The sequence below is a fragment of the Telopea speciosissima genome, chromosome 6 (assembly GCF_018873765.1).
Source record: "Telopea speciosissima isolate NSW1024214 ecotype Mountain lineage chromosome 6, Tspe_v1, whole genome shotgun sequence".
In the NCBI taxonomy this organism is placed as follows: Eukaryota; Viridiplantae; Streptophyta; class Magnoliopsida; order Proteales; family Proteaceae; genus Telopea; species Telopea speciosissima.
This window is the reverse complement of record NC_057921.1, coordinates 47,890,192-47,898,004: the sequence shown is the minus strand read 5'-3', so window position 1 is coordinate 47,898,004 and position 7,813 is coordinate 47,890,192.

Below are 7,813 nucleotides of genomic sequence, written 5' to 3'. Positions count from 1 at the left end.
TCGGCCTCGGCTTCAGTGCTTGGCCTCAGCTTCAGTGTTCGATCTCGGCCTCGGCCTAGGCTTTAGTGCTCGGCCTCGGCTTCAGTGCTCGGCCTTGGCCTCGGATTCAGTTCCAGTACGTTTACGTGGTAGCTTTTGGTTGGTTGGGGGATTTTATGACACATCACTATGGTTGGTCTACTCTTTACTTTCTAGTTTTTTCTTCCTCTTTTATAAATGGGGTTTCAATTTTCATTTCATTATCAAACCTTGAAGACATTCGATCGGAGAAGGCGCAACACTGGTCTGAGTTTTAGAAGACGAAAACCAAACCTTGAAAACCTCTTTTGCTTTTTGTCTTCGTCCCTCTGTTTTTTTCTCGACTCCCCCTAATTTTTCCCTCTTGCTCTAAACCTAAAACCCTAATTTCTTGATCTCTTTCCCTTTTTCTTTTTTGATCTGACTCTCAAACCCTTGATTTCTTAGTCTCCCTTTCCCAGTTTTCTTTTTTTTTTTTTATCTCTCACTCTCCCTGATTTTTCATCTCCCAAGTAAGAGTCTGAGATTAGAAATCTAGAATTTTGGGTGATTTCATAAAACAAAAAATTAGAATGTCAGATTGACACCAAACTCAGATCGAAGAAGTCTTTAATGAAGTGCAATAATGACCAAAACGATCAGACACATCTGACGTTAGATAGAAACTTACGCCAGATGCAAAACTGCCCAAAAATTGCAAAAAAACAAACAAAAAAAATGAGAGTCCGCCTGAATATGGAGAAAACTTAATAACACAGCAGCAACCACTTGGATCAGCTTCAGGTAGGGGTCGAGTGTCCTTGTTGGTACGTCCAATCAATCCCTGAAATCGCAGATGGAACCAATGGCTTGGTGCAGAGAATAACGAATCTCAATTTTGCCCAGAAAAACGAAGTATCGCCGGCATTATGTGAATAAAATTTGGTGTTGGTAGATTTTTGTTGACGATGTTTCTGCAACTCGGACAGATTGGAATTTTGGAGACGGTAGAGATGAACCCTCTGTGGAAGTTCCTCTTCTGGAATGTGGTCCGATGCTTCTTCGTATTGTATGGACTACAGGGCTAAGGCAAAGCAGAGACTGATGCCGATGCTGCTAGCAGAGTTGCAGAGAAGGAGTGGGGTATTTTATGAGTTTCAATTGAAAACCAGGGGTGATATGTAATTTACCCTATTTTTTATTATCATGATGCAACAGTATACTGTAGACACCTTATTTTGTCGTCATGAAAACACACAAAATGTTAACAAACCAATTTCCTAGAACAACGTGTTGAGTGCAGTTTTGTTTGTATGCGAAGAAGTTTTGCATCCTTTTAAGAAGTTAAAAATATTTTATTTGAAAAATAATTAAAATCTATTATAGGAAGATTGACCGGGTCAAAGGATGATCAACAAAGAGTCCAAACTTTGTGTTTAATTTGATAACAATTTGATTTGACCAGTATTTTATGAAAGATTTTATTTTTTCGATCATAACTTCATATGACTTTTTTCAAATAAATTGTTTTAACTTATTTTTTGCCAAATTGATTTCTAATACTCATACTATTACAATCGAAACATGCTTTCCAACAATATCACAAAATTTGGACTAATGGTTGAAATGTTTTTTTTTTAATATTACAATGTTGAATAAGGAGGGGAGAAGCAGAATCGGACCAACCTAATCTGGGTCAATCCAAACCACCAAATTACCATGTGCCCAAGCCAACAGGAAATGCAGCTTAGCTAATGCAAAACACGGCTAAGTCAACATAAAGAGCATGTCCCCTGAGTTGAGCCTGACATCAAGTAGGCCCATCTAAATGTCAAGCGAGGCTCATCAAGTGTCGAATCATGGACCGAATAAGAAATATGTACTTGTTGGACTTTTGAGTGTTTTGTGACTTCTACAGTTTGGATTGAGCTCAAGTTGGTCAGTTTGATCCAAAAACATCTAGAACTCTTTCTTACCCTTGTTAACACATTTTGGATTACCTAAAACAACATATATGAAGTCCATTTAGGGCATTGCTTCGTAAATGTAGGAATGTTATCGAACCACGTAAAAAATCTTGTGTTGTGGATGGTTGCTTGTGGATTATGTGTAAATATATGGCGTGTCTTTTTTTGCAGGATGAGTGTGCACACCAGGTAGACCTTTCCACGTGGTTATGAATACCTATGGTTAAGAAGCAAGGTAAATTAACAACTCTGTGTGTGGCCATGTGCATGCTTAAAACCAAAAGTGGGTAACTAAATCTTAGGTAGGGCGACTTTTGTGAGCCAAGTCATCTCCTTCAATGGCAGTTGGGCAGGTAAAAAGAAAAATTTAAAGGATCACTGAATAACCCCCCCCACCCCCAGTGATGACCAAAGTTCAACACTATAAGTCTAATTGCATATTGAAATAGGATTTTCTCAAAGAAAACTCTAGATAATGTGGGATTATTATAACACCTTTATTGAATAATATATATTTTTTCTCAATTAGATTTATTTCGATTTTAATTTATGTATATTTCATCGTAAACCAATAATTATTTATTCATTTTATATTTTCTATCATTTATCATTTTTTTTGTTTTTCTTTTTTGTTTGGACGGGTGGAGTCTCCATTAATGCCAATAATATCATTGACTAAGTTTCAATCACTATTTTAGAAGAAAAACAAATCTTAAAAATTTAATAAAAAATTTTGTTTGTAACCAAGGTCGGGGGAGGGGGATGCACAAACAGAACGAAGCAATATGGGCAAAAGGCAACAACGGATTGACACCGAGTTGAGGAACACTGTCTTCAGCATCGATGCATATCTGCCTTCCTTAAATTTCCTCTATATCGCTTCATACTCTGTCTCCTAATTGTTCTCCGACAACTAGTAAAACTCCATGCCTCTAAACACAAAGCTGCTCCTCTATTAGCTTCCCTTCAATGGCGACTTGTAGTACTTATTTAGACCATCTAAATAATTGGCATGTCATTCTACAAGGTCTAAAAAATATGGTTACAAATTTTGTTGGATCATAGCAATTGCATTCTAAAAGGCCCCTTATAAAGGGTTCAGTAGAAACTCTTTGGTTGGAAGGAAAATCTTCTTTCTGTGGCAAGTAAGGAAATCCTTATAAAGTTTTTACCTCCATTCCCTCTATGTTATGTCCATGTTTTTGTTGTCTCTTTAGTAAGCTTATTAGAGACTTTTGGTGGAAAGACAGTGTTAGTAAGGGGGTCTTTTGGGTTAAATGGATCACCCTTGTCGTAGCAAGAAGATTGAGGGGCTTAGGCTTTCAAGACTTAGAGAGTTTTAATTTGGCCCACCTTATAAGACAATAATGGAGACTTTTGCATAATGTTGATGCTTTATGGGTTCAAGTATTGAAAGAGACTTTTTTCCCGGTCTTCTTTTCTTGAGGCCTCACTTAAAATCAGAACTGTTCTTCTTACTACCTCCTTAGGAAAATGGGAGATAGCCGGTCCACCCTCATATAAGGATCCATGGCTCCCAACTCATCATAGTGAGCGTATTTTGAGTTTATCTCATGACCCAACTTGTTAAGGCCCGAAAAAAAAATTGACCCGAACCCTAACCCGAATCCGAATATTGATCCGGAACCTGAAGTCGTGGCATCGTGTGCGTTACAGAGTATTGATTTGATGTTTGAACGGGTAGAAGATGAAGAAGGAATCCCGGTGGTAATCCGTCGCTTGTCGGCAAAATGACAGATACCTCCCTTGTGTGATTGTGGGGTCCACACACGGATGTACAACTCGTGGTAAGAGATCCTAACCACGTATTAGGTATTCTTGGTATTATAACTATGTCCCTGTGGGTTCGCTTGCGGAACGCATCGACTTTTGGATGTTTGGACATGGTGAAAACAAAAACTGAAATCTCAGGTTGATGTACTAGTTGATTGTTGCATTGACCAGAGAATCGTACCGTCGCAGATTTTGCTCCTTGAGGCGCGGGACCCAGTGTTTTAAGTCGGGGATCTCACCGCCGCACCCCGAATACTGGTTTGGAATGTTTCCCCCACATTTTTGGACCCATGGGCCCCACTAGATTGGCTAATAATTAATGATTAGGTGTCGACTTATTACATAAATAAAACAAAACTTAACACTAAGAGACAAACAAATAAATGTTAAGTCGGTTAGATGAGATATATGCATTTAATTAGTAAAACAATCAAAACTCAAGTAACACATGTATCCTAATTCAACACTAAACCATATGTCTCAACCTAAAACTAACACATACTAGAGTTTATTTAAAAACTTAAAATATATCTTCAATCTAATCCCTTCTAATTTAATCGACTCTTACTAAGATTTAAATAATCAAACCTTATCAAACCAATTAAGCTAATGACACATGTATACACTGAATAAAGTAAAACTAAAACCTATCTAATCTAACCGACTCATATTAAGAATTTAAATAATTAAAGACCTTATCTAAATCCCACCTACCCACTTACAGGATTCTAATCTTTTGAACCAAAGCAAAAGAAAAATAGAGAAGGAGAAGAATAAAAGAAAGAGAGGCCGATTGAGAGAGGAGAGAAAAGAAAAGAAGAGAAGGAGAAGAAGGAGAAGAAAAAGAAAGGAAAAAGAAGGGGTTGCTAACCTAAGGTAATATCTTCACCCCCCTCATCTTCTCTTCAACCTAGTTATGTTAGATTCTATGAAACCCATATTCCTTCCTCATCAAATTGTTTCCCCTAAACCTCTCTCTTGCCTAATCTTCTCCTAAATCTATGGATTCTTTTAATTTCTTTCTTGAGAGGGATTTGAGTAAACCCATTTCTTGATTCCAATTTCAAGGTAAGCTTGACCTTGGCTTTAGATGGTCCCCTTTATAGTAATGATCACGCAACAACATCCATGATCAATTGAATGTAGATTCAGCCCAAATCCCCCATTAGAAATTATGTTCTCTGTATTTTTGGGGCTGCCGTGCATCTATGGTCGATGTCCTAGTTGATTGGTTCATCAACCAGAGAATGCAAATTCAATTTTTAAAAACACTACCATCCCAGGTTAGTGTCTCAGTTGATTGGTTCACCAACCAGGGAATAATTATTTCAATTTTTAGAACACTGCCATCTTAGGTCGATGTCCCGGTTGACTGCCTCATCAACCTGAGATGTTGTTTCACTTGTGAACACATCCTAGACCTTACCTAACCTTACCACGGGGTAACTCTAGGACTTCACATGGGTTTTTGACGCTTTTTAACACCGGATACGATTAAACATTCGTAGGACCTTACCGTTCGCTCGTCAAGTCACGTTGATAATCGACACCGAACAAATCCAACATCACCGTCTCGATCATAACAAGGTGAGTGGGGATAGACAATCAATTTCTTTTTGGAAATGTTTATTTCATTTAGTTATTTTGCTAGGTGTCATGCATATGTATGAGAAATTGTTCTTATGTATCATTTGAAACTGTTCCATTGATTTATTTTTGTTTATAACATATGGATTATGGAATTGTGAATGGATATGGATGTGATGGTGGAATGTGTTGAAATGTAAATCTCTGCCATGTTAGAATAGATGCCATAGTCAGCTTGAAAACGAGAGATATGGTGTGCTGTAGTATGGGATGCGAGAGCACTGTACACTTCGTACTATGCCATTAGATTGCATATGGCTAGGAATGTCACTCCCTGGTACTACAACCTTTACCAACAGGGGTCTATGTGTTGGATAGTCCTCCCTGGGGAAACCAGTCATTACCAACTGAGGTATTGGAATCGACGATGTCCGATTGAGGACCGAAAAACCAGCGTTACCAACCGAGGTACTGGGAACGATGATTTTCGATCAAGCACCGGAACTGTGGTAGATGACTAATTCTCGGGGGTTTACTGAGTAAACCAGCCATTACCAACGGATGTACTGGAACAGGCGATTTTCGATTGAGGACTGGGAAGTCAGCCGTTACCAATGGAGGTACTGGGACCAGCAATGTCCGATTGAGGATCGGGACCGGCAGGTTCCCAGCGTAACTCGGGTTTGACATCACCAACGGAAGGGGATGCTACCTAAGGTGTTGCTGTAGCACAAGCTTAGAGACTTAGGCATTTGTTTGTTAGGTGGAATTAGGATTAAAATTGAATCTCATGCACATAGGATTTTGCTTGTGAATGCTTGTGTGGTCTATCCTTTACTTGTTGGGCTCAGTGGAGCTCATCCCCGTGGATATTATTTTTTTTTAGATGATCATGCAGGTGGAGGTGACTGTGTTGGAGAGGAATTCTTTGAGCCGAGAGATGAGGGAAGAGATAACTATGCTGATTTGGACACGGAGGGGCATGGTCCCGGCTATGCGTGTGATTACTATGTCTTTTCTTAAAAGATGCTATAGACTGAGAACTCTTACTTTTGTGATCTTCTAACTATCCTTTTTGGTGGATGAATTTCCACTGTTTATATTTTAGAATAGTTGAGTGTTGGCTCGATGGTCGTGAACTTAGAAATATCGAGCCGTTGGAATTTTCAATGTAAATAATATGTATAAACTTATAGCACTTTACTTTTCCTATACTCTAATCAATGTAACATGTGTTATCTTGAAATTGTGTTGTGCTTGTGACATGTAATTACTGCATCTGGATTTTGGTGGTCTCCGAATACGTCGGGTATTCGGGTCAGCCGTCGAATCCTCCTAAGGGGTGGTTTCGGGGTGTGACACAACTATTGTAAGTGTCTCTTCTATGGTTTTACAGTTCTATTATGGGATTTTGCACTCATTTGGTCTATTTTTTATGTTGCAAAGGGCTGCTATCTCCCAAATGCCTACCTCCTTTTATATTAAAAAGATAGTTGGATCTGGGCTCCCACTCCTAATGGTATGTGCATTGTCAAGTCATAATACTATTCCATTTTCTCATTCTTCTATTGTGGATCTCCTTCATTTGATCCTTTTTTTGTCAAGCCTTGGGAAGCTATGCTTAATTACTAAAATTAAACTCTTTTTGTGGAGATGTAGTTATAACTCTTTAGTAGTGAATCGATTCTTAGTTTCTAGAAATTGTTTACTAATGCTTTTTATCGTTTGTGTTTGATTGAGGAAGAATCCATAGTTCACGACTTCACACACTATTTCTTTGCCCATCTATGACCACATGTTGGTTAGTATCTCCCTTGCGATTTAATACTCAAGAATGTCACGATGAGAGCTTCAAAGATTGGCTTAATTTATTGTTTACTAAGAATAAAGAAGTAGGATATAAGGCGTATTTTAACATCATCTGGTCTTCATTATTGTGGGGTATCTGGAAAGCTTGAAATCAGGGTTGTAAATGGATAACCGAAAAATCTGAATTCGATCCGCATCTGTATCCATTTAGGGGCATCCGAATTTGTATAGAGATATCCGAAAAAAAAATCCGAATACTCCGATAAAAATCCAAATCCGAGTACTTAATTATAAAATTTTAAGTAAATAATGATCTTGAGGGTTTTTGAAGATTCAACAGGTTCTAGAATATGAGGAAAAGAGAATCATGATCTAAAACTATGGATTGAGAGTAAATTGTATCTGGGAGGAAAGTTCGGGTTACAAAAGGCAGAGGTATAAACGGATTATCAAAAATCCGAATTCGATCCGCATCCGAATCCGTTTAGAAGTATCCATATTCGACGAAGGAATATCTGTATCCGATTACATCCGATCCATATCCGAGCCAAATCCGATCCATTTACAGGCCTACTTGAAATAGAGCTATGTATGATCATTTGGATCCTGGTTTGTCTTAACACGATGGTTGCTTTTGCCATCACAGTTGCAAATGGGCA